This window comes from Papio anubis, chromosome 10 (assembly GCF_008728515.1).
Source record: "Papio anubis isolate 15944 chromosome 10, Panubis1.0, whole genome shotgun sequence".
Lineage (NCBI taxonomy): Eukaryota > Metazoa > Chordata > Mammalia > Primates > Cercopithecidae > Papio > Papio anubis.
In genome coordinates, this window is record NC_044985.1 from 105,025,761 (window position 1) to 105,052,950 (window position 27,190).

Genomic DNA, 27,190 nt, shown 5'->3' on the forward strand with positions numbered 1-27,190 from the left:
CAATGTCAAGCCCCAAAGGCAGTGAATTACAAATTGCATGACTCAAATCTGGGACAGAAATAGCTGGGGGAAACCTGGGAGGCATAGGTAAGGTAGAGCCTGTAAGACAATGAATGCCAAGTCTGGGTCCGAGAGAAAAATTGCTGAATGCAGGTCTGGAAGATAAGCGCTAAACAATGGATCAGAACCAAATAGGCAAGCAAGGGTGAGCCTTTATAAAATGAATGCTAACATCCAGCACTGAGTTCTTACCATTTGCTGGCCACTGTTCCACACTCTTTGCATGCATGAATCCAGTTAAGCCTCAACACTAATAAGTTCTATTATTAGCAAATGGGAGCCCAAAGATATTAGGTAACTTGCCCAAGGTCAGACACTATTGGAGGTGATAAAGACAGAAGATGTGAACCTAGTGGTTACTGAATTTAGCACACCTGCATGTTCCCACTGTAATGTACAGTCTCACTGGACAGCAAGCAGAGGGTTGCAGAGTTACCCTGCAGAACATTCTGTGATGATGGAAATGTTCTACAACTGCCCTGCCAAATATAGTAGCCACTGGCCCTTGAAATATCACTATTGAGCAGTTGAAATGTGACAGGGTGATTAGGTAAATTAGGTAGTATGAGGATCTGCATTTTTACATTTCCATTTTAATTATTTTACATTTACTTTTTTATTTTTTATTTTGTTTCATTTTTTGAGACAGAGTCTCGCTCTGTCGCCCAGGCTGGAGTGCAGTGGCGTGATCTCGGCTCACTGCAACCTCTGCGTCCCGGGGTCAAACAATTCTTCTTCCTCAGCTTCCTGAGTAGATGGGACTACAGGCGCCCACCACTACACCCAGCTAATTTTTTTGTATTTTTAGTAGAGATGGGGTTTCACCATGTTGGTCAGGCTGGTCTCGAACTCCTGACTTCATGATCTGCCCGCCTTGGCCTCCCAAAATGCTGGGATTACAGGCATGAGTCACTGCACCCGGCCTTAAATTTACTTTTAAATATTTTCATGTGGCTAGTTGCTATCAAGTTGATTGAACAGTGAGGGTGAGAGGCCAGGTGCTCCCTTCAGCAGGAACTACAAGAACACAAACGGTGGTCCTCAAAAGGAAGGCAGATATTTGGAAAACCAAAGTCATCTTTCTGATCAAACAAGACTCCTGTTTAAAATCCTCCAAAGGCTCTCTACTGCTTTCAGACACAAAATGAAGACTACCCTTCACCCACCGTCCTGCACCCCAGCTGCTACTCTTCAGCCCTTGGACACATCCCCAAACTACACCCTACACTTCTTGCAGTCACGATGCAATCACTCTTCCCTTCACCTACTCCAGGTCTCCCCTTCTCAACCTGCGCATCTCAACTTTCAAAGCCCAACTTCAGAGCTTCCTCCTCAAGAAAACTTTCCTCCAAACTGAGTTTGGTGACAACACTTCTCCGCTCCCTCAGTTCTGCCTGGCATTTTTTTTTTACAGACCTCCTTCAGACATATATTGCAATGCTTGCTATTTGGATTCTCCCCCTTTGGAAGATGTAACCTCCTTGAGGAGAGAGACTCTGTTTTGCATTTCTAAATTCTCAGTTTCTGATCTGTCTACCATTTGGGCCACAGCAGATGTTCCAGAAATGTTCATGGAATGAGGGATTGAAAATCTGCCAGCAACAAGGCAAGCAGAACAGCCCCCTTAAGTCTCTGGAGAGCTGAAGTTGTTCTTGACTTGTATTATTGCTTCCTGGACCAGTGCTACGAGATTGAAGGTCACAGAAAAACTCACTGCTGGGAGGATCAGCAGCTTCTGACAGGCACAGTCTGATATTTATTTTCTTTATACCTCATTTCATATTTAGATAGCACCTTCCTGATATTATCTCTCTAATCTTTCCATTAGGAAAGTGAGAACAGAGGAGTGAAAATGACTTGTTCAAGGTTATGAAAGGCAGAGAGCAGTCACAGAAAATACTTTAACACTTTCCAACTAATCCAAGGCCCTACGTGCATAGGATTTAGGATGTGCTACATTCGCACTTAAAAATGACATGCTAGAGAGTAATTACGGGTTGGCTCTGTGCCTTGGTCCTATACCTGGGATGTCCGAAGGGATCATATATGTCTGCCAATTTTGTACAGATTGGTGCACAATAGAGTTTAACAATGTGGCAGTGGACGAGCGAGAAAGTAGGGGTGGGAGATGCAGTGTGGGGATAGAGAACAGCCACGAGACCATGACTAACACAGAGACAAAGGCACTGAGAAGAGTAAGCTCTAATGCCATAAGGAAGGGCAAAGATAGGGTCAACAAAGACCTGGAAAGAAGATGATAAAATAAGTCGTAGTAATAGAATGAACAACAGAATCAATAAATACTAAAACTACAATTACAGTTTTTTGGGTTTTTTTTTCTTTTTTTGAGACAGAGTCTTGCTCTGTCACCCAGGCTGGAGTGCAGTGGCACGACCTCGGCTCACTGCAACCTCTGCTTCCCAGGTTCAAGCGATTCTCCTGCCTCAGCCTCCCGAGTAGCTGGGACTACAGGCACACGCCACCATGCCCAGCTACTTTTGTATTTTTAGTAGAGAACGGGTTTTCACCATGTTGGCCAGGATGGTCTTGATCTCTTGACCTTGTGATCTGCCTGCCTCTGCCTCCCAAAGTGCTGGGATTACTGGCATGAGCTACTGCGCCTGGCCCAGTTATTTCTTTAGTACTTATGATGTAAAGGTGTATAACACGTTGTTTTTAATTTTCACTCAAATTCTAAAGGCAAGCATTAACATGTCCACTTTCTGGATGTGAAAACTGAAGTTCAGAGAAGTTAAGCAAGTTCATGCATTCGTGAAATGCATGAGAAAGTAGGGGTGGGAGATGAGATTTGGGAACAGAGAACAGCTGCGAGACCCTGATGATCAGAGGGACGAAGGCAGCGAGAGGAGTAAACTCTAACGCCATGGGGCAGGGTAAGGGTAGTGTCAACAAAGACCTGAAAAGAAGATACTAAAATAAGTGATCATAGTAGAATGAACAAAAGAATTGATAAATACTAGAAATACAATTACAGATTTTCTCTTTAGTACTTATTATATAAGGGTGTATAACTGTTATTTTTAATTTTCACTCAAATTCTAAAGGCAAGCATTATCATGTCCATTTTCTGGATGCGAAAACTGAGGTCCAGAGAAGTTTAAGCAAGTTCAGTGTGCACAACTATCAGATGGCAGAATCTGGTACTGAGCCTGGTTTATTTTCTTCCATGCACAAACGTCGGGAGAGGCTCTCTTGCCTCGGATCATTCAGTATCTACCATCTACTTGTCCCATTGTCCCATTACAACTAAGGCAAACATTCATTTTCCGTGAAAACCAGGCTCCTGTGCACACAGTCCCTTCCCTCTTTGTATAACTAGCCCAGCCCTGCAAGAAATTTCAGCAAATCTGATTAGTGTATCTCAGGATGCCAGAATCTCCCAAATGACTGTAGTACTGGCTGCATAATGTTTTCTGCTCTCTCCAGTGTCTTTGTTGTCCAACTAAAGTGTTTAAATTATAGCATGGTGGTGCAAAACTTATTCCTTGACAGTCTACTTAAAGCTTTTTTCTAAAAAGTACCCTATTGTTTGACAGAAATAAGTATCTCTAATTAAAAGTATCAAGAAGGGACTCTAAAAAAGGGTAAAACTGTTTTTTCCACAACAAAACACTTCTGGTCACTGCCATATGTGCCCACTTATGCCCCCATCAAAAGAAGTTCGTGTTTACTGATGAAGAGATAGAGGCCCTGCTGGAACCTGTGCAGTCCTAGTAACAATAGAGACAAAGTGGTCGGGCGTGGTGGCTCATGCCTATAATCCCAGCACTTTGGGAGGCTGAGGCGGGTGTATCACCTGAGGTCAGGAGTTTGGGACCAGCCTGGGCAACATGGTAAAACCCCATTCTACTAAAAATGCAGAGTTAGCCAGGCATGGTAGTGTCCACCTGTAATCCCAACTACTTGGGAGGCTGAGGCAGGAGAATTGCTTGAACCCAGGAAGTGGAGGTTGCAGTGAGTTAAGATCGCATCATTGCACTCCAGCCTGGACAAGAGGGAAACTCTGTATCAAAAAAATAAATAAATAAATACAAATAAAATAAAATAAAAATAGAGACAAAGCACTAGCACCAGAATTGTAGATTTTTCTGGCATCCAAATTTCTATTCACTTTCAACCCAAAATTCTATTCATTGTTTCTTCTTCAGGAACAAAGAAAAAAACTGAGGGAAGAGTGTTAAAAGTCCATGCATATGATCTCATTTCCCAGTCATATTTTTTATTCCCACTGAATACTCAGAAAACTGAGGCTCAGAGAAGAGATCAAAGTTTACAAGGATAGTATATAGAAGAAGGAAATCTCATACCCAGTTCTTTTCTTGGTCTTAGAGAAGAAACTGGGTGAGTAAAATGAAGAATCTATGGCTAAATAAATAGCAGAGTTTCAAAACTTAGAGTTAATGTTTGGTTCAATTCCAGTATTTTATCAGATAGTTTCAGCCTTTGTTTCTCCTTTCCTCAACAAAGTTGTGAAGAAACAAGCCAGGACATTTGAGCTGGCCTCTGTATTCCAGACCATCTTATCTTTCCCCAAGTACACACACAGCAAACCACACCTCATTGTTCCATGATCTAGCCCTTTGCTACTCAAAAGTATGGTTCAACAAGGCAGCAACATTAGCGTGACCTGGGAGCTTGGGAGAAATGCAGAATCCCAGGCCCCATCCAAAACACATAAAATTCAACAAGATCGCCCCTGTGCATATTAAAATCTGAAAAGCACCCTTTTCCTAATCTTTCTTTAGCACAGATGCTCCGTATAATGTACTGCTTATATGACCCCTTTTTTTTTTTTTTTTTTTTTTTTTTTTTGAGATAGGGTCTTGCTCTGTCACCCAGGTTGGAGTGCAGTGGTGCCATCACTGCTCACTGCAGCCTCAACTTCCTGGAATTAAGTGATCTTCCTGCCTCAGCCTCCTGAGTAGCTGGGTTACAGGCATACACCACCACACCCAGCTAATTTTTGTGTTTTTTGTAGAGACGGGGTTTCACCATGTTGAACAGTCTGGTCTAGAACTTGGGCTCAAGTTATCCACCTGCCTCGGTCTCCCAAAGTGCTAGGATTATAAGCATGAGCCACCTTGCCCAGCTTATATCCCACTTTTTTCTATCCTATTAGCAGTGAAAATAACTCTCTGCTTTGGTATGAACTGGCTAAATATAGGCTTCTCCCCAGTTAGCTCAACTAAAAATCCCATGGCGCTACAAGGTTCTTAAAGAATAATACTGTTGGCATCTTAGCAAGCCAGTGAGGGAATATTTTATTTTGAATCTTATTTCTGTTTCTAATGGAAACCACGTCAGCTATGGCCTCTTCTCCTTAAGCCCACGGACATTATTGCCTTCATCCTCTTTTTGAGGCACAGTGTAAATAACACCATGCTCAGACTGATGCACAGTTCATGGCTAGTGAGCTATGCAGTGGCTAAGCTTCAGGACCAGCTCAGCCACTGCACAGCCCAACAATCATGAGCTGTGCTTCAACCTGCTTTGATCTCAGCTTCCATCTTTATAAGACAGGGATGTTAAGTGAGAAGAGAATTTTTTAAATGTCTCTCACAGAATATTCATAGAGATTCACACACACATACACACATGCAAATACATGCATACACACATGTACTCACTTCAAGCAGGCTCACCTTTTGAGAAATACCTCTTTTGAAAACTTAAAATACACTTAAGTAATAAAGGGCCTGAAAGTCTTGCAGCAAAACAACAAGAGTTTAAGCAAGGCTTTCTTAAATATTGTCCAGAAATGACCCTCACCTTCTGTCTTTTTTTTCCTGCTTATTTTTACACTTTGAGAAATACTAGGCTAGAAGACCTCAAATGACTTCTCCAGCTATTACATTCATTACCATCTCATCATTCTACCATTTTGCCGTCTCATCACAGAGGATTCTGTTGATTTTTGTCTTACTGGTTTTCAAAGTAATTGCAAAATTTGTAATCATTATTTGAACCAAATTTTGCTTTAGAGGACAATAGAGTCTCCACAAAATTCCTTTGCTTCTTGTTTCTACTTTCCATACACTTGAAGCTGGAGCAATTCACTGACTTGGTACAAACAACTTTTACTCTACATGGCCCAAATCATCCCTGGCAAAGTGAACTCACATTTGAAATTACTGTTTTTAACTCATTTTGAAGTCTAGATTTAAAGGGATTCTACAGCACTTGTTAAACTGGACATACTATTAATTGAAGGGAATGCACAGCAAAATGCACCTTTGTCTTTCCAGAAATTCTTTCAATGCAGATTCTGGCACTAGAAAATTAACACTTTTTTTTTTTCAAAATACTTGAGAAAAGGTTCTCTCTTCTTCAGATTGTAAATACGTTCACTTTTCCCTAAGAACTGCCACTACATCGATGAGACCATGCTGTTTTCATCATGGCCTTCCTCCTATATCTTGATAATACATTTTATGACAATAACTATAACATAGTGACAAATGATAAAACACTTTTAGCTATATTTGATACCTCACTCAATATAGTTCTATCCTTTTGGGGAACAATTCGTTGCTGGGTTTTCTTCCTTTAACTTTTTTTTTTTTTCTTTTTTCATTTGACAGCTACAAAACAAACAAAAACCTTTCAATAACTCTGTAGCAATCAACAATTAATCAAAGTGAAGTTTTTCACAATAGGACAGCTGGGTAATAAAAGGTTTGTATAACTTTACGGATACCAAAATCATCTGAATTAGGCAGAACCAAACAATGATAAGGTTAATCAGATTGCTTATTTCAAAGTATAAATAAGTTTTCTGAGTGGGTCAAAAGTCATATTGTGATGGTTAACATTGAGTGTCAACTTGATTGGATTGAAGGATGCAAAGTATTTTTCCCGGGTGTGTCTGTGAGGGTGTTGCCAAAGGAGATTAACTTTTGAGTCAGTGGACTTGGAGAGGCAGACCCACCCTCAATCTCAGTGGTCACCATCTAATCAGCTGCCAGCATGGCTAGAATAAATGCAGGCAGAGGAACATGGAAGGACTAGACTGGCTGAATCTTCTGGACTTCATCTTTCTCCCACACTGGATGCTTCCTGCCTTCGAACATCAGACTCCAAGTTCTTCAGCTTTTGGACTCTTGGACTTATACCAGTGGTTTGCCAGCGGATCTCGGGCCTTTGGCCACAGACTGAAGGCTGCACTGTCAGCTTCTCTACTTTTGAGGTTTTGGGACTTGCAGTGGATTCCTGGCTCCTCAGCTTGCAGGCAGCCTATTGTGGGACTTCACCTTGTGATCGCACGAGTCAGTTCTCCTAATAAACTCCCCTTCATATATTCATCTGTCCTATTAGTTCTGTCCCTTTACAGAATGCTGACTAATACACATATCCTCCTCCATCAGGGAAGGTGACGGGTATAAAGTGTTTTCTTTTATTTCTGTGAAAGGAATCTAAGGATGAAAGGATAAGGTTCCTATGCCTACTGCATTTTCAAAACCTATTTTCTAGTTATTTGAAAACCTTTTATAGAATTCAACTGTCTCTCCCTGATACCTCATGCCCCCACACAGGCATGAATGTATGTTTATGACGTGAAAGGCGGGTATTTGAAGGAAGTCTGTCTTGTGATCGCTTGTTGAGCTGCTTAATGCTGTGTGTGACCAAACCAACCTTTCATCAAAGGAGCCCTTGTCACAAATCTTAGTGATTTCAATCATGAGATTATTTTTCTTATTTTGAATGCAAGTGTAAACAGAATGTGAAAAAGCTCTTTTAAACTTTTGGAAACCATTTGAGGGTTTGTGTGCCATAGACATGTACAATCTTTGTGTTAATAAAATGCTGACTGAAAATTTTCAATTCTAAGTCCATTGTTTCAGAAGATTGTTCTAAGCCATGGTAATTTTATTCCAATAATTTTCATTTAGTTATCACTTCCCATTGATCTAACATGCTTGCCTATCCTTCATAATAGTCCAGCCTGACAGTACATATTTGTGAAAAACGTCTGATTACCTCCAATAAAGATGTTTTGCTAAAGATTGATTTGATTAATTTATTCCCCCACATTTTCTTCCCTTTAGAACTTGCAGGTCTATAATTTACAAGCTATATCAACTCACCTTACTAGCATTACCACTGGAGTCTAGTCATACAGGAGAATAGCTCCAGGTGCTAGAATCATTAACTAAGAATATTAAACCCGTAAATAAGATCTTTCTGTATGTGTTTTACCAACAAAGAGTCTTTCGTATTGCCACCAATTAACGCTAAGAAAATTAAACATCATTTACACACAAGATTAAAGACATTTTTCCTTCCACAACCAATTAAGAAAATCAGAAGGAAAATGTTTTGATTCATGCTCATCATATATATGTAAATATATCACATAATGGCTCATATTCAGCAAATATGAAATACCAAAACACAAATGGAAAATATTTTGGCATCTGTCCGGCCCTTGAGCTGGCTAACGCAAAGTGTGATATGAACGTGTGTTAGTCCTGCTGTTAAACGTTCACTGATCTGTATAAATTAATTGCAAACTATTATTTTTCAAAAAAACAGTGAACTTTCAAAACACAGAAAAGGAAGAGCCTGTTCCAGTTACTCACATTCAACAGAAGATGAGAGGAAAATTATCACTGAATAGTTGATCCAACGGAAGATAAAAATTGTCTGGCTTTTGGGCAAAATGGCATGGTGAGTTCATACTTCAAGGAATACCCCCCATACAAGCACAACAATAACTGATAAAATTTTTAAAATGAAAATTAACGAAAGCAAGAGGAGCCATCATCTTTGTCCCGAAACAAAACAATGATTCCTACTCATATAACTGAAATCAGGGAGAATGGTGCCTTGAAACTGCTGGCATCTAGGCCCAGAATCTGTGGGTAATAGAATCAAAAGCAGCCCAGGTCTTGTAATGGACTAGCACTAGGATTGTTATACTAAACTGAAGTCTTGGGAGAAGTGGCCCCAACCTCTCAATTTAACTAAAATCACCCGCAGAGAAACTTGGCTTAGTAAAATCTGCAGCATCAACCAAAACAACATTGCATGGGAGCCCTAAAACACCAAAACAAGATTTGTACTGACCTGAGCATGAATGGGACCAGGTGGAGGCAACTATAAAATGACTAGACTGGAATAATTAGGCAGAGAGAGAGAAACAACTCCCATTCAAGATGAGCACGCAAATGAAAATTCCAGAGCCACTGATGGAATTAACACTGAAGAAGAGAGTAATAAGGAGATGGGCAGTATATCCATTTTCTCCTATGAGCAAGTTGTTAGTCCTTAACTGTGTAATTCCAGCATGTATGCACACCTGCTAAGGGCTATCTTACTAACATAAGGTGTGTATATGTATGAATTGTGTGTATATGAGAAAATATGAAACTATGGAAGCAAACAAAAACATGCCACACTCTAAATTACACTGATAGTAAAATAAACACCGCCAGTTTCAGAGTCACTGAAGAATGATTCCATATGTGGCTTTCCAGAATTCCAAAGTAATTTTCTTTAATATATAAGTAGATAAGAAATGCTCTTGAGTATATTGAGAGGAGAAGTTCTACCATGTTAGCATTTATAATTTTGGTCCTAATGAGAGGCAAGAAAACACTGCACTAAGAGTTAGATGATTTAAGCTCAGATCCAGGCCATACAGTTTGCCAGATGAGTGACCTTGGGTAAACCCTGTGGCCACCTTTCAATCTCATTTTCTCATTTGTAAAATTATCTGACCACCTCAAACATGGGCGTATAACAAGAAATGATCAAAGCACTTCCCCGCTTCATCAAATCTTACAAAATGAAAAAAGAAAGATATATATGTCCATATTAATGCTTAAAAATGAGACAGAATATCATTTATTGTGCTAGAGAGTATGAGGAATTCATCAGAATAGAAGCTGATAGACTTGTACTGATGAAGCAGAAGCAGAGAAACCACAAACTGAAACATGCTCAAGAGGAGAGAGCTCTTCCAGAAATTCCTAACTCAAATTCAGAAAAATACATGCAAGAGCAGGCCAAACACGCTGGACAATTATCAAAAGAAGAAATTAAAGAACTTACCCATCCTCTGCCTACACTATGTACCATGAAACAGTAGTATTTTCTCCCTACTTAGACATTAAGGTAATACTTTCTTTAAAAAAATAATAGAGGACGGTATATTTGGAGAGGGAACCTAAAATGGGTGTTGATTCTAGACAGCACAGCCCAGCCTGAAGATAGAAGGGCAGTAGCCAATTGAGCATGCTCGGAGCACTAATCTCTGAAATGGGGTTGGGATATAAGAACCCCACTGAGCAGGCACTAAGAACGTGGCCCAGGTAACTTACTAGGGGAAATAGGAGTCCCCATGTGCAGAAGAGAATCTTGTCCTGCACTCTGCTTCTCTTCTTCTGTAACAACTTAAGCAAAGGCAGGGTATTGAAAATAAAATCTACATCCACTAACAGTGATCCAGATGAATCAAAGACAAGATAAAATTATAACCCAACATAACAAGAAATGAAGGAAATGAACCACATGAGAGATAGATACAAAATTTATTAAAGAGAAAATCTATCTCCTATGGGGGAAAAACAATAATGGGACAGAGAAAAATCTAAGAAGCTATCACTTCTTAGGTTTTATAAAATTTATAAAATTTTATAAATTTCTTTTTATAAAATTTTTTTTATAAATTTTTTTATAAAAATTTTTTATTTTTAATTTTTAAAATTTATAAAAATTTTTAAAGCAATATTTAGTGCATTTATTTCGTACTGCTGAGTACAAAATGACCACAAATTTAGAATCTTAAAACAACATATATTTGTTATCACATGTTCCCCATGAGTCAGGAGTCCAGGTATAGCTCAGCTGGACTCTTTGTCTAAAAAAATACATATATTTTTTTAGATAGAGTCTTGCTCCATCACCCAGGGTGGAGTGCAGTGGTGCTATCTTGGCTCACTGCAACCTCCACCTCCCGGGTTCAGGAAATTCTCTTGCCTTAGCCTCCTGAGTAGCTGGAATTACAGGCACATACCACTGTGCCAGGCTAATTTTTGTATTTTTGGTAGAGACAAGGGGTTTCACCATGTTGGCCAGGCTGGTCTCGAACTCCTGACCTCAAGTGATCTGCTGCCTCGGCCTCCCAAAGTGTGGAGACTACAGGTGTGAGCCACTGCACCTGTCCTGCATCTTATCTGGAGCTCAGGATTCTCTTTTCAAGCTCACATGGTTGGTGGCAGAATTTATTTCATTGTACCCATGGCAGATTTCTTTTTCAAGGACAGCTTGGAGAGTCTTTGCCCTCTTGATCCTGTTTTAAAAAGCTCACTTGATTAGGTCATGCCCACCCAGGAAAATTTTCTTTTGGTTAAAGTTAATTGATTAGGGGCCTTAATTACATCTGCAAAATCCCTTCATCTTTACTGTATAATGCAACATAATGACGGGGTCATATCCCATCATCTTTGCAATATTCAGTTAGAGGCAAGGTATGTTTCTACCCATACTCAAGGGAGCAGATGATACAACATGTAGGTCATTAGGGATTATAGAATTTTGCCTGTCACAATAAGAAATATGGAACACATAAAATATCAAAATAAAAAGTAAAAACTCAAAAGTTGAATTATTTAAGAGAATAGATATCTGGAGACTAAATTTAGATCATTGAAACATAATTTACATACATCAAAATACACAGATTATAAAGAATACATTTTAGGAATACATACCCCAACCAAAGTTTTCTAGTGCTTCTTCTTAGACAGTCCTAACCATTTCTCTAGCAAAACCTTTTCTGATTTCTATTACCATAAATTACTTTTGCTAGATTTATAACAAAGGTTTAGAAAGTGAAAAATCTAGCCTCGTTCCTAACCTTATTGAGAAAGCATCCAATATTTTAACATTAAATACAGTGTTATCTGTAGGTTTTCCATAGATGCCCTTTATCAGGAATTCCTAGTTTGTTGGGGTTTTAAGTCATAAATTGGCAAATATTATTAAATGGTTTTTCTGCATCTGTTAAGATTTTTTAAAATCTTAATAAATTACAGTAATTAATTTTTGAATGTTTCACTTGATATTATTATCTATTCTTTTTTAAAAAATTTTTTGAGAGACAGCATCTTTTCTTGTTCTGTTGCCCATGCTGGAGTGCAGTGGCCCAGTTGTTGCTCATTGCAGCCTTGTCTTACTGGGCTTAAGTGATCCTCCTTTCTTGGTCTCCTAAACTGCTGAGATTATTGGTGTGAGCCACTGTGTCCAGCCTATTTTTTTATATATATATTGCTGGATTTAATTAGTATTCTAAGGGATATTAGGATACAGATTTTCTTTAATTGTAAAGCCTGTCTGGTTTTGGTATTAGAGTTTAGTTGGCCTAATAAGATGAAATAAGAACATTTTTCTCCTCTATTTCCTGAAAAATAAATTTATGTAGAATATGTGGTTTTTCTTTCTTAAAGGTTTCAGTTCACCATTAAATAATAGGGATTCATTTATAGGGGGGTAATTATAAATTCAACTTTCTGAACAGATATAGGGCTAGTATGATTTTCTATTTCTTTTTGTGTCAGTGTTCCTAATTTGTATTTTTCTAGGAATGTGTCCATTTCATCTAAATTGACAAATCACATGAAATTATTCATGATATTTCCTTGTTATTTACTATCTAAAAAAATTCATATTCAGGCATCCTCTTCTATGTCTAGTAATTATCAGTTTAGCTAAGGGCTTATCAATTTTATTGATTTGTTCAAATATTCAAATATTAGTTTTGTTGGTTTTTCTCTATATGTTCATTTTCTATTTTATTGTTCTCTAGTGTTACCTTTATTATTTCAATATTCTACATACTTTGGGTTAATTTGCTTTCATTTATTCTATATACTTTGGGTTAATTTGCTTTGGTGTGAGGATTAATTGACAAAGAGCAAGGTTATAAAAAGTTCTAAGGCTAGGCGCGGTGGCTCACGCCTGTAATCCCAGCACTCTGGGAGGTCGAGACGGGCGGATGACGAGGTCAGGAGATCGAGACCATCCTGGCTAACCCGGTGAAACCCTGTCTCTACTAAAAAATACAAAAAAAAAAACTAGCCGGGCGAGGTGGCGGGAGCCTGTAGTCCCAGCTACTCCGGAGGCTGAGGCAGGAGAATGGCATAAACTCGGGAGGCGGAGCTTGCAGTGAGCTGAGATCTGGCCCCTGCACTCCAGCCTGGGCGACAGAGTGAGACTCCGTCTCAAAAAAAAAAAAAAAAAGTTCTACATTTTGGTGGGCATGTGGATAAATGAGTGCATGAATTTGTCAAAACTCATCAAATTGCATATTAAAATTTTTGTATTCCACTGTATATGAATTATCCCTTGACAGAACTGAAAACAAATATTAAACTCTCACTGGTAAGTTTAGGTTTTGCAGTTATTAACAATTCTAAAACTGCTTTCCATGTATTCTAGACCTGAGCAAATGAATATTTATATTAAAGATAATTTAAGCCAGGGTTTTTACCACTAGAGGAGAAAGTCACAAAGTGGAAAATAGCAAAACCTTGCAGAGTTAGTTTGGAACTGGAAGTACAATGTCTTTAACTGACTTCCAAATGTTTCCAAAAATAATATACTCTTTGTGTGCGTGTGTGTGTGTGTGTGTGTCTAGAGAAAGAGAGAAGGAGCAATAGGGAAAAAATAAAGAAAAATATAAACAATTGGTAAAGAATATACAATAGGTCCTGGTCCTATGCTTGCTCTTTTTCCTGAAATAAATTTTGATAGAATATAAAACTTTAAAAGTTACAAAAAGTAAGTTCTGCTATATGACTGAATATTGACCTATTTAATCACTTAACAGGGAGGTGCACTCGTAGCTGGAGACAGGATGATGAGACTGGCTCTGATTCCTGCCTTAGGTAGGCCTGTCAGTTTTTTAGGATGAAAAGGTAAAGAACAGAAGCACAGGGAGCATTCTCTGGAAAGAAAACTGTTAGGATATGTTTGTTTTTGAGGGACCCAAAATAGAAAATCCCTTTTCCTTTAAGAACACTTGCTGGAGGGGGTTGGGGGAGGGATAAAATTAAACATTGGCACAATGGTGCTGGAAGCCACTTTAGGAAGAACTTCTATAACCTTTTTAGTAATTTTCCATGCCCCGGACAAAAAAATTTCTGTAATTTTCAGTTCTAAAAACAAATTGTCCTTTTTCTAAGAACTATGCAACATGCTCATTTCCACCTTTTTCCTTTCCTAATTTTAGAACAAAGCAAGCTGTTATTAGGTTGTCTTTTTGTATTTATCATGTAAAAAACTCCTGCCGAAGCCTTTCTTGAAAACTGAAATAAATGTGGTATATTGTTTTCTTTTTCATTTTCCTTTTTTTTGTTTTTTGGTATGTGCACGTAAAGGTAAACATTTCAAATTGCCACAATATAATTTAATTCCTCTCAAAGTCTGACAATGCCTCAATAACAACACATTATTCAGGGGCCTGTTTAAGGTTCCTGCCTCCATTTAACTTTTTATCTAAGTATTTACCTATTGTACTTTATCCCAGATTCTGTAACAAAAAATACACATCATTTTGCTTCTGAGCTGGTAGGAACAAGCTTATATAATGCCAGGAAAAGAGATTTCCTATTTTCACCTCCAGTCTGACACTCAGGACTCCAGAGAGCCTATTCGGTACGACTGTCACTTCCGGTAAAGTAAACTTGAACACAGCTTTAAAGCCAAAACCTTTTTTTAATTGTGTAATTTCTGTTGGAGGAATAGACTTCTTATTCCTAAAAAATATATAGAAAGCATGAATAGTAATTCAGAGATGACTATGTTCTATTTCTAATAGGGCATGTTTTTGGTACTACCAGATGTTAGCATATTCTTAATTCAAATCATCAGGTTCAATTACATCACTAGGAAGGGCTGTTGTATTCTTCCTGTATTTGAGCTATTAATAAAATATGTTTTTAATTTTAAAAATTGCTTGGCTTTGGTATGGGGCATTACTCTGGGGAGTTGAAAATACAGGAAAGCAAATCAACATATTTGGACCACTGAGGTTTTCGAAGAAACACACTAAAATAAATTTCATATAATTTTACAGCCATTTTCCCTTTAAACTCTATGTTGCCTGTGATACAATACTGATTTAAATCTACTCATTAATCCTGATAGTGGCATTTTAATTACAGGTGTATAACAGGTTAACAAACCCAACACCATTTTAAATCCCTGAAAAAGAGAAGGGTGTGTGTGTGTTCATGTGTGTGTGCATGCATGCATGCATGTGTGCATTTGTGCACACTATGAAAACTGTCAAATTCTTTTCTGCAATCCAAAGCCTCTCTATTCACGACTTGAAATGAAGGGAATGCACCCGATGGGAAGCATTCGCTCAACCTGTGCACAAATGTTTTGGCTGTGAACTATTGGAGACATATGGAAATCATTTTCCTTACATAAAACATGGCTGAGATAAGTAACACCTAAACAAAGGTTTCCAGGATCTTCAAGAGCAGTTCAGAGTAAAGGTATAGCCCTACTATTCTACTTCTTAAATGTCAGTGATCCAAAGAAAATGATAAACTTATTTTTTCACTCTTAAAAATAGACTTATTACAAAAGATTATTATTTACTTAAATTATTTTTAAATATGCATACTATTGCTATATGGTGCCATTTTATTTTACTGATTTTAAATAGAGGTAAAGGTTATATTTCACATTGAGGAAACTAGAAGGCAATTTTACCTAAGTTATAGCCAAGAAGGAATATATTTTTTAAATTACATGAAAAAAACCTCTAAGGCAGAGAGAGCAAATAGGTTTCACACTGAAAGCCACTTTTAATCAATTCGTAGTGACTATATGAAACATGGATTGAAAAGGAATCTGAAGTGGTGACCAGGCTTCAAGGGAATGAGAACCACTATTGATTAATGATGTCTGCCATGGGCACTAGACTGGAAAGCTGCAGCACTTCTCTTATATATTTACCAAACCTAAGCATGGTGAAATGTTGTCAGCTTTTAAGTACATATTCAAAAATTATGACTTAATAGTTACATGCTTGTAGACTATTGGTGAGAATGTAAATTAGTTCAGCTACTGTGGAAAGCAGTTTGGAGATTTCTCAAAGAACTTAGAACTACCTTTCAACACGGCAATCGCATCACTGGATATATATCCAAAAGAAAATAAATTGTTCTACCAAAAAGACACACACACTTGTATGTTCATCACCACACTACTCACAATAGCAAAGACATGAAATCAACCCAGATGCCCATCAAAGGTGGATTTGATAAATAAAATATGGTGTATGTACACATGGAATACTATACAGACATAAAAAAGAACAAAATCATGTCCTTTGTAGCAACATGTATGCAGCTGGAAGTCATTACTGAGTGACTTAATGCAGAAACAGAAAACCATATTATTCATATTCTCACTTATAAATGGGAAGCTAAACATTGAGTACCCATGGGCATAAAGATGGCAACAACAGACACTGAGGACTATTAGAGGGGAGGGAGGGAAAGGAGCAAGGGCTGAAAAATGAACTCTTGGGTACTATGCTCACTATCTGGGTGACAGGATCATTCATATCCCAAACCTCAGCATCATGCGATATACCCATGTAACAAACTTGCATATGTACCCCCAGAATCTAAAATAAAACTTGAAATTATGAAAAATAAAAAACCTGTTACAGATATTCTAATAAAGAACTATGAATTTATAAAAATAAAATAAAATAAGCATGAGATCAAAATGAGACAAGTACATAGGCTAAGCCATACAACTCATCTGCACTATAGAAGCATCACAGTTAGCCCTTGATTTTTTTTATGTGCCAGTTGAAAGGGAAAATCCAGGCTACATAATTCACAGTGCCCCTAAGATAAAGAAGAATCATTTTCCAGGTGATTTACACATGTTCTTGATATGAAGATTGTCCAAGGATTTTGCTCCAATAAATTATAAAGATAAAAGAATGACATATAGCCAAGAATACCCTTAACAAAAATGTAACAAAAAATGTAACAATGAACTTAATAGGCTTGTTTTGATCATGACTTTTCATATAACTTGATAGAATGCCACTAAAATAGAATTTAAGAACAGCAATTTTGCAAGAGACCAACCAAATGTGCTCTCTACTGATCTGTGTAAGTTATAATTTTAATATCCAAATCAAGAAATCTTTGAATATTGATTTAGTATGTAGGTAACTACAGAGTGGCTACAAGCTTAAGACTGTTCACTAGCAAGTATTTGGAATGCATTAGTTTCTGTCGCCAGGTATAGATAAATCTGCATGCATTGACAGTCAACCTGATTAGATTAAGGGTGAATTCAGTCTGACTTTTGAAGCCCATGGCTGCAGCTAAGAGGCCAGCTTTTCTCCTTTCCACTAGCAGGGGATACAACTTTCAACTTCTACCTTCTCTGTAAAACACGAAGTGTATAACATGTCCCAGTTTTTCTTTTGTTTTATTTTCAATTCACTCCTACATCCAATGGAACTTTACTTTTTAAAACAACAGAATATAATAATTTGACATTACAGAAATGTATTATTGAGAAGCCTAGTTGCATAAAGAGAGAGTCACCCAATCAAGGAAGTTAACAAAAGCATTTGTGAATCCAGGTCGCTTCTCTCTCTAGCCTAGAGCTTTTGAGTTTGGGTTTATGAATCCTCATAGGCCAATTAGCTTAGCTGGTTAGAGCCTGGTGCTAATGATGCTAAGGTCAGAGAGTTGGTCCTCTGGGAGTCAGTGCACTTTGAGTAGAAAAAAATAGAACAAAATCATTTCCACAGCCATACCTTGGACCTTTAACCAAAGTCATCCATCTCTCAAAGCCTCATTCTTAATCCCAGCTGAGACCAGATAGGAGCACATGGCTGGCTCAAGGCCACCTTTCACTACTAGCTGATTTTCTGATGGTGGGCTACTTCTAAAAAGAAGAAATTTTATGACTTCTGCCTTTTAGTCAAATTAGATATGCTGTTTCCATGCCAAATATACATTGATTTTTCTAAGTTAATTTCTACTCAATTCAACAGAGATAATGAAATCCAGATGTAAGTAGGCAAATACTAACATTTATTGAACATCTATTCTGTCAGGCACTTTTGGATACCTTATATACGTGAGGTCATTTAATACTCACATCAACCCTTCTGGAGAATGGACATACATGTGCATATAAATAATTATGTAAGCAAATATAAATAACTCTAAAACTGGGTTTTGTGTATTGGAGTCAGACAGGCTTGAATTTAGTTCCCAATCCCTTAATAGCTATAGTGTCAGGTAACCTTATGTGAGGTTTTTTGTTGTTTTTAGGTAAACGGGGGATATTAATAATACTTATCTCACATCATAAAGATAATGTTAAAATTAAATGGAAGGATATACACTACATTTTTAGTGCAGTACCTAGGACACAGAAGTATTCGAGAGAGAAGGGAAGAGAGGAGAGGAGAGAAGAGAAACTCAAGTAACTTTTTCCATGTTCTTGTATCTTGAGAGTGAGACAACAATATTTTAATAAAAACACTCAGCAGATTTGTTTTTGTTTGTAAAGGGTAAGATAGTAAATATTTCTGATCCCCCTACCCCCAACCACTACTCAAGTCCACCATTGAAGAAAGAAAGCATCCATAGACAAACAAATGGGCATGACTGTGCTCCAATAAAACCTTACCAAAAGAGGAAGAAAGCCAGATTTGTTCCACAGGACATAGTTTGCCAACCAACCCTTGGTCTAAAAGTGTTTTATGCTCTTTGGTTATATATTAATAACCTATTAAATTTAACCTTGCAAAGTGAGACTTTTCAACTCTGAATGAGCTTTAATGTTGCATTACTGTTAATTTTCTATTGCTATCTTTCAAAGCTTCTTTGTTCAGCTAAATTTGACCATAATTACAATGTTGTTAGAAATGAATAAAGAAGTAGGGAACAAGATAAATTTAAAAGAATTTACCAGGAAGAAGAAATCTCAGCATACATCATTTCTTATATATCAGATTATTGAAAATTAATAAATCAACACAATGGACTTGGATTTTGCAATCAGGTACTTCAGAGTACAGAGTTCATCTTATTTCTAGAAAAAAATCATTGCTTATATAGGGGTTATGGAAATCTTCAGATTTTTCCTGCCACCTAAACATTCTGAGGCCAAAGCCCGAGTATCTGTCGACTGTAGGAGAATATTCTCAGCATTGTTGGCAAGATTATAGTTTTGAGTCTGACATTAAAGTCTTTAATCCATTTTTGAGCTGATGTTTGCATAAGAAAGGTCTAGTTTTATTCTTCTGCAAATGTATATTCAGTTTTCCCCGAGTCATTTGCTGGATAAACTGTCTTTTCCCAAATGTATGTTCTTGGTACCTTTGTCCAAAATCTGTTGGCTGTAAATATATGGGTTTATTTCTGGGTTCTCTATTCTCTTCCTTTAGCCTATGTGTCTGTTTTCATGCCAGTATCAAACTGTTTGGGTTACTATAGCTTTATAGTATATTTTGAAATCAGGTAGTGTGATGCCTTAAGATTTGTTCTTTTTGCTCAAGCTTATAATGGCTATTCAAGATTTTTGTGGTTCCATGTGAATTTCAGAATGCACATATTTTGATGTATTATCTTAACTGATTTATAACTTGTTTACAAAAGGACATAATTTGTAATACTCTTTTCTGGCCTTGACACAAAGAGTTTCCACTAAAGATAAGAAGTGGTCATTCATTAAATAAAATGTTTCAAAGTCCAATAAATCCTAACACCATTTAACTTAGCATGTGTAAGCTAGGTTTACCTCAGTTAGAAAAAGGGAAGATACTTTACATGAAGAGGGAAAGCTTGCAAAGAAAGAAGAGGAAAATACCAAGGCCTTTGTCAATATTTTGATAAAACACATAAAAATAGAATAATTTGATTTTGTTTCATCTGTTTCCATTTGGTCTGCCTCTTATATCAAATACATTTTGCACCTCCAAGCTCAGTGACTACTCTGTTATTTTTATTTTGTTATTATTTTCTTTTTCTTTTTAAGTCTGGAATATTTTGAAAGAAGAATGTTGGCTACTTCCTAACTTAGACTGCCCTAATAGGGCCACAGTATTCATACAAGAAAAGATTTTGCCATTTCTTTCTATAAATCTCTGACATAACCCCAAAACTCAGGTGAAGATTCCATTGTATGCTATCTGCTAAGAATAACACCATATTTGTATCACTGTGATTTCTGTTCCTTGGTACAAATGATTAGAAATAGGTGAGAATGAGGCTATCCCCTCCCCACTGTCTCACAACTACCTGGTGAAGAACATCTGCTTTCTTCTCCCTCTCACATGTGTTTAGGCAATGCTAGAATATTTCTCCTTACTTGTGACAACTTGAGTTTCTTAGCATCCGGGAGAAATAATATTTTAAAATAATAAAATACCAGCTTTAGAGAAGAATGGCTAAAAAATTTAACACTCAAGATGGGATTAATTTCTGGCAAGTCCATTCATTCATTCATTCATTGCATCTGAATATATATATTCTGTCTCCCCAAACTCAAGAGCTTACTGAGAATGTTCCATTCAGCAAACTCTATATAATGACATCTAAGAGGAGCCCCACTAATCGGTTTCCAGTTCCAAAGGGTCAGCACAATCCAATTATACTGAAAATCTGGTGTGACACATGAGAAATTTTTTACCATTCATGAGCATTGTATGGCACTGCCAAAATGCTTTGGCAAATTTGCTTATAGATTATTTTTAAAAATACCACCTCTGTTTGGCATTATTAATATCTAACAAAGAAATACCATTGTTCAAAGGAATGGAACAGCATGTCTCTTCACCTTCAACTCAAAAACAGAGATATGACTTGGGTCAGTGGACATTTACAGGAAGGTAACCAACCTGGCTGAGAGAAACAGGCTAGATTATTCCAAAATGTCAGCAATGTGGATGGCAAGTGAAATAGGCCTAAGACCTGAAAGAACTCTGACTTTATCCAATGGAGATTAGACTCCAGGACAATAAGAATTAAGATTAATGCTTATACTTCTTTGAAGCCATTACATGTAGTTGCTTTGGCTGAGATATTAATATAAGTTAGGAGGATTATTGGAAACCAGTATAATTATATAATGTGCCTAGGCCCATAGGGTCATACAATTTTTCTATGATAAACATAGTGGTTGACATTTAAATTGTTTTATTTTCAAAGCGAACCTTATATTTAATATCTTATTTAGTTTACCCAAACTTTGGAAAGCTGGTAGGTTGAACATTAGCATTTCTACTTAATATGTAAGGAAACTATTACCCAAGATGGTTCATACCACTTCTGTTCAGAGAAGTGGATAGTAACAGGATTCACATTTCAACCATTAAATCTTCCAAATTTAATTTTTTTTTCAATAGAAAAAGTTGTGCCTTTTTAAAATAATGTTCAGAGGTGAGTCCTAATATTTTGCTGGTGATTCTTCTTCAAATAGTTTTTAATATTCACCAAACATTATCATTGTATGGGCAAAAACATGCACAAGCACAAAGACCTTGTCAAAGTCCAATATGCTACAAGAGGAAAGTGATTTCTTCATATTTTGAATTTTTCTTTGTCACTTTTAAACTCTACAGCCACTGTAGATTCCATGGAAACACACAAACAAGGGAAACCAAACAGGAAGCCCTCTATTTTTTTTATTATCAGCAGGAAATTTAGCTCAAGAAGTACAAAAAAACCTTGGCCATTCAGAATCCTTAGGGAATAGATCCTTCCAGAAAACCAAGCTTTGGAAATCTCTGAGGGCAAATTCCCTTAAGTCTTGAAACCAGGTTATTTAATTATTTTGAATTGAAACATTCTGAAATGTACTAGGCATTCCCTGCATGTTTAACTGAATTAGTTATTTCTTGGCCAAAGATATTTTAACACAAATCATTTACTTTATACTACCTAAATGCCCTTAGATTCGAGGAATGTAATGCCCAAGAAATGTAAGAAGACTTTAAAGATTAATTCAATCACCCAAGTTTGCATGTGTGTATATGTGTATGCATGCTAATTGTTTTTGCTTTTGGAAGATTTTCTGTCACTTTCCTTGCAATCAACTCTTGTTCAATCTTTAATAAATCCTCTTTCCCCCTTTTAATAAGCAAAATTGAGTATAGATAACCAAGCCTGTTAAAATTGTAGTAAGGTAAGAATAGGCTACAGGTGGAAACCTGACCTCTTCTATGGACAGCTAGAATATGGCTTTATCTCATGGACTCTGTGATACCTCAGTAAAATGAAAACCAAATAAGTATTTTTTATTTTGCAGTCTGGATCCAATTGGTGTTCTTAACCGTGTAGACACAGTCTAAGACAGAATGGTTTTAACAGATTTAAACATAATGGTTTATAATAATGGTACAATAGACATGCATGTGAATTCAATAATTTGGGTCCTTGGGTTTAAGAAAATAAGGTCATATTCAAATTTTTCTTGGAAGCAAAACTATCATAACTTGTAATTTTAAAACTACCAAGTTAAATTTCAGCAATTAATGCATTAATTCAGGAGTATCTACTAAATGGTAATTATATGCAGGCACTACCTTGTGTTCAATGTACCACTAAATTGAGCCACATTGACAGGTGTGTTCTTAGCCAATTTTATTAATTTGGCCATTATTTATTAATTTATTAATTTAAACTGTTACTTATTTAGTTATCCATGCAAGTGTCTTCTATTTGCAGAGACTATGCCAGATCTTGAGGAATTAATGGGAAACCAAAATAGATATGCCCCCAGCTTCTTAAGCAGCCAGTGTATTCTTGGGGGAGTGAGACAATCAAATCACCAGGAAATATGTAAAAACACACTGTGGTCAGGACAATGTACAGGAGGTGCAGAGGATCATGAGAGCACATTCCTGAGCATTTGAGTGAGATGTCAGCAAGTCTCCTTCCAGGTAGTCAAAGTTTAAGGTAAAAGCGAATGAGTTAACCAGGTAAAAGTAAAGACTCTGGGGCAGGGCTGGGATACATGTGGGGCACCCACAGAGGGCTGCATGGCTGAAGCTCAGAAACTGAGCAAGGGAATAGAGCAATGTGGACACTTGAGAGGCTGACCGGATGATGAAGTGCTTTATAAACCTGGTAGAATAGATTCTCTCAGAGATACTATTTTTAACCTGCGGATGGGAACTTATTGAAATAGTAACTTGTCTTCAAAGAGCAATATCAGTGTGCAATAGAATAGAATAATTTCATATTAAAATATGAATGAATTTTACATTTTACATGAAATATAAAAGAAGAGAAACATGTATTGAAATGCCCTCCATGATCCCTTTAACCGTTCCTGCATCCTACATGGATGTATCTTGATATGAACTCGTATGCCTACCTCATTCAATACCATGCAATTTCAATTTCTGTTTTATGTTTTTCTGTATTGTTTCCCATCTAGAAAAGTAATACAAGATGATCTCCAAATTACACTCCATATCAAATGAAGAGAGGGCTCATCTAGACAGAGCAGGAAGAGACCAAGAGCACCCCATCCTGACTGAAGGGGAAAGATACCAAAAGGGCGTGCCAAATTAAAGAATGATATGGAAATCTCTACAATGAGGGATTTCAGAAGAAAATGGAGCTCATGGATTATCAGCTCAATTAAACTCTTGGAAAATATTATAGGTAAACATTTAATATATGTGTCAGACCACTTGGGGAAAAAATTGTAGTGAGTACATAGAAAACTAAGAAAAAATTTTAAAGATAATAATTCCCTTCAGGAAAAGCAAAGAATTGTATAAAAAAAGGAATCAAACTTGTAGTGTACTTCTTTGTTCAGGAGAGGCCACTTCATGTAAATATGTACAACTGGACACAAGAAAAGACTGAGAGTAGGGTGTGTGTACGTGTGTGTGATATAAGATAATTAAATCTTCATAAGTAGCTTATATATTCAATTGCTGATATACTGATAAAAATCACCATTAAATATTACTTCAGAATATAGATTTAATTTACATTATATTACATTATTATAGTACGTAATGTAATTAACCCAAAGAAGTGAAACTAGTAAGTACAGAAGGGAGAAGAGAGCTGCCGTTTTTGTTTATACATTTTATAGGACAATTTGACATTTTAAGACATATGGATATGATGTTTTCAGAAACATTAACTTTAAAAACAGACATATGCATATATTTCTCAAAGTATTTGAATTTATCTGATCAGTGTAAACTAAAATTTGGACTAGCATTTAGACAAAATTGAAAACAAGATAAGTCATTTTGGAAAGAGTGTACTGATATTTTCAAAGCTCTGTTCTCCCCGCATTTCTTCTTATATTTTTTTCCTATAGCAGTTCAGGAATTGCTAATACTGCTCTTGAGGACATTTCTCGAGGTGTGAGTTTAAATGGTAAATATCTGTCTTGAAAATCTGCCAACAGATGACAAGTAAGGAAAGGGATGACTTGCAGCTCCATTATTCTGAAATAGATTTATAAAGACAAAATGTGGTTCATAGAGGTCAGCTTCAGGATTCAACCTGAAATAGTCACAGAACTACCAGCTCCCTGTGAGCTTAGGAAACACACTTGCAGCACCTGAATGACATGACCTTCCTTGTACTTTAGAAATTATTAACATCTCTGGCTTACAGATGTTTAAAGACCAGAAAATTAAATGGAAAATATCACAGAAATACTACTAATTATTCCTAATTAGTCTTAGAAGATCCGTAAGAGCACAGAATTATTTGAAAGGCTGTTTCATCTAAGACACTTATTCAAATTCATGAACACTCTGGAGTCAAGGTCAGTGGTCAAACCCTCATGACTTGTGGCTCTGTGATGAAACTGTTTTTCCAAGAGAAGTAGTTAGAGATAAAATGTTCAATAAGCAGTTACTTTAAATCCATTTTTTCTAATTTTTTTTTTTAAATTTAGCAATCAGAAATGATTGGGAAATTCTGATAATAAGAAATTCCAAAGACAAATTGTACTCAACGTCATCAGTGCAAATTATGTACCTAATTTCCTTTTGTTCCCTACATAATGTTGTGCTTTTCCACTAGTCCAAAAATTTTCATAGAAAAAAATATTAATATCTACATGATTATCTTCCTAAGGCTGAAGGAGTAAGGATGAACCTTGTTGTGTTAGTCAGCAGTCTAGTTGCAAAACTCAGTATCCACTCTGCCTGGGTGAAGCAGAAAAAAAATTTATTGTAGGTTATTAGGTGTTCACAAAGTCTACCTGAAACCGGATAACCAGGCTTATGTGCTACGCAGGAGAACCTTTGCTGGAAGTTTTGGCTACAAGAGCCAATACAACATGATTAGCAAAACCTCATCACATTTTGGAGCTTCTTCAGTGAAAGCACTGTTGCAGTCTCCTAAGGGTCCCTGCGTGGCATGAGTGGATACTGTGTAGGATTAGACACCAAAAGCTCTGCCACCTCTGTTCCCTAAAAATCAGACAATTTCTTTCAGAAGATGATCCCTGCACACACAGCACCTCACTGTGCTCACTTCCGAACTGAGGTCCTGCCTAGATCATTGTATGGCCGAAGGTGACAATGTATTATACACCTGGACCCTGTCTGGGATGTAAAACTCTCACTAGTACATGGAGGACGTGGCCTTCATAACCCAAGAATCTCTCCGAACTTGAAAAGACAGACAAAAAGGTTCTGGGCAACCATGGCACATGGCAAATGTCCACTCTTCAAATGCCACAATAAATATAATTGGTTCAATCCCTAGCTAGTGACAATCAATGCTAAGGAGTTATAAGTAAATCACATTATAAAGCAAGTTTCATAGTCGGAAATTCAGGCCTGCATTTAACTGAGATGAGACTGTGGTAATCATATGGCCCAGAGCAATGATATCTCATGGGATACCATGTGGGTTCTATAGTGAGTGATTTTCCACAGAGTTATTATGGAATAATGATGACGATAATGATGATGGTGATAATAGTGATGATAACTAACGTTTACTAAATGTTTTCTATCTCTTGGGCACAGTGCTGAGTGTTTCAAATAAATGAACAACTCATTTTATGTAACAAACACATTAGGTTGGCATCATAATTTTCCCATTTTACTGATGAGGAAACCAGGGCTCAAAGTAGCCAAGGAATTTACCAAGAGGTAGGTGGGGCTGGAATTTGAAAGAAGGCGAATCTAAAGAGCACTGGAATTCTATAGCTCGAAAGCCTGAGAGTTCACTTCCGGCTCTGTCACTAACATAAAATTTTCTCCTCCGAGTCTTGGTTTCTTTCTGTGGAAAATGAGATTTGAAACTCCTGTCCTCCCTCTTCTACATAGTTATTTTGAACATCAAATATGCTAAGTAAACTCCAAGTTGTTGTTAATATGTAAGGTGTTTCTATAACCAGTCATTCAGAAATGCTTTTCCAGATCTTGGTTACCGTTATTTAGCATTGTGTTATAAACATTTGCTTGTTTGTTCTCTAGTTTCCATATCCCCTCCCTTCAGGTAGCAATTTCTCCTCGGAGGAATCTCATTCTAGCCATTTCCTGCCATAGAGTATGGATGGAAACGTTCTTCCGGTCAGCTTCGGGAACATTTCCTGATTGGCTTCGGTCAATATTCATGTCTGATTCCACTGACCTCAGTGATTGGCTCGGAGCATGCCATCCAATGAGAGCTAACATGATTACAGGAGATGTTTGCAGGTTTCTGGAAATGAGGGTGTCTGCCCGCTTTTACAAAAGCTACCAGAAGAGATCTTTCTCTTTCTTTAAGTAGCATAAAATGAAACTCCAAGGTTTGGAGCTTTCTGTTTTCATGAGAAGAGAGCTAAAGCTGGTAGGGAGCCACCCTGTAGAGCCTGAGGAAAGGACCAGTCAAAGGACAGCGGGATGTAGAGGGGAAAATTGGGACCCAGGTAACATCACCTGAGTCATGATGAATCCAGCATAGCTTGAATCCTTATTATCTTCCACTGGACATTTTGGTTACATGGACCCGTATATTTCTTTTTTGTCTTGGCTAGCTTAAATTAGGTTTTATGTAACTTTTACAACATAATATTGCATAGGCTTTTCAAAATAGTATTTTGTCCTATCAAAAAATAGCAATTA